The 1,465-nt window shown below is 36.9% G+C and overlaps 1 pseudogene; it reads right to left on the bottom strand.

The window, feature by feature from the left end:
- Positions 1 to 8: 8 nt before the first annotated feature.
- Positions 9 to 1,452, bottom strand: LOC108771330 (fatty acid synthase pseudogene; annotated as a pseudogene).
- Between the last annotated feature and the right edge of the window lie 13 nt (positions 1,453 to 1,465).

The raw sequence follows: 1,465 nt of genomic DNA, 5'->3' as shown, positions 1-1,465 counted from the left end.
TTTCCCGCTGGCCATGTACCTAAAGGCTCCTTCAATATCAGTTCTTGGAAAAACTTTTGCTTGTATTGGTTTGATCGTTCCATCTTTTAAACCATCAGCTATCATTTTGGACAATAGGAACGTATTTTTGTCACCAGCGATTACATTGTCCAATAAAACCCCATGAAAACTAATACCTTTCCGAAACTCGGACATATTTAGAGGATTATTAGACACAAGATCGAATTTGCCAATTTCTAAAAAGCGACCGTTTTGGGCCAAACAGCGAACGGAAGCTATTAACTTTTCTTCCGCCAATGAATTTAACACAATATCGACACCGCGACCTCTCGTTTGACGCATAATCATTTGTTCAAAACTTGTATCTCGGGAATTTCCAATATGATCATTCGAAATGATCGGATACATTTCCTTAATGAGGTTCCGTTTGTCACTTGTGCCCACGGTAGTGAATACCTCGCATCCTTCTTTAAGAGCGAGATGAATGGCTGCTTGTCCAATTCCACCAGTACCAGAATGTATAAGAATTTTATCGTTTTTTTTCATTTTTCCGTAAATGTATAAGGCTAAATAAACCGTGTTATACACGATCGGGACCGTCGCCGCTTCTTCGAATGACCACGCATCGGGTATCTTCCACCAAGGACTTTCACTTTTATCAATGACATTTGCAATGCAACTAAAATGAGTAACTTTTAATTATTGTCATTTCCGTGACATAGGATAATAACTCCTTGTAGCATTACTTACTCAGTATTACGCATTCCCATTATACGTTGTCCGTTAGCATCAAAACCCACATATTCTATTCCAAGAGGAATATACTGAGATCTATTTAAAATCGTTTCTTGAATTGTTACTTTACCTGTGGCGAACATTATATCTCTAAAATTCAGGGATGAGTAGACAATGTGGACTAAATTCTCACGATGACAAGAGACAAATAAATTATTTTCTGTCCAAGAAAGTGTACTTAAGTCACCACGAACCTTTAAAAAAAATGAATGCATATAAAGATAATGACAAGTACGTTTCGAAAAAGTTTGTACGTACCATTTGGCAGACATGAGCGGTTGGTACAGGTTTCGCTTCGAATCGTGGTAATTTTAAATGTCTGTACGATCCCCAGCATTTATTTGATCGCAGTACATTAATGGTCATATCTTTTTGTAATTGTTCTAGGTAGAAAGGATCTTCAAGAGAAAATTTAGGAGCCTCCACATCCTGAATGAGCACTCCCCTAACAAGTTCTCCTCCTGGCTCTTTTCTCAAGCAGTTAACAAAACCCAATAAACCACACTCAAAATTTCTCTCTCCGACAATTATAATTCTACTATTCTTATTAAGCTTGTTTTTGTCGCTCACAAGCGGCTTTAGATCATTCAGCCAATTAAAGTTATCATTACTTATATGAACAACAATTCTTTCTCTTATGAAAACTTTTTTCTTCAGAAGCACAATTAGT

This window comes from Cyphomyrmex costatus, unplaced genomic scaffold, assembly GCF_001594065.2.
Source record: "Cyphomyrmex costatus isolate MS0001 unplaced genomic scaffold, Ccosl1.0 C2296265, whole genome shotgun sequence".
NCBI lineage: Eukaryota > Metazoa > Arthropoda > Insecta > Hymenoptera > Formicidae > Cyphomyrmex > Cyphomyrmex costatus.
The sequence above is the reverse complement of the archived record's forward strand: the minus strand, read 5'-3'. Positions and strand labels throughout refer to the sequence as shown.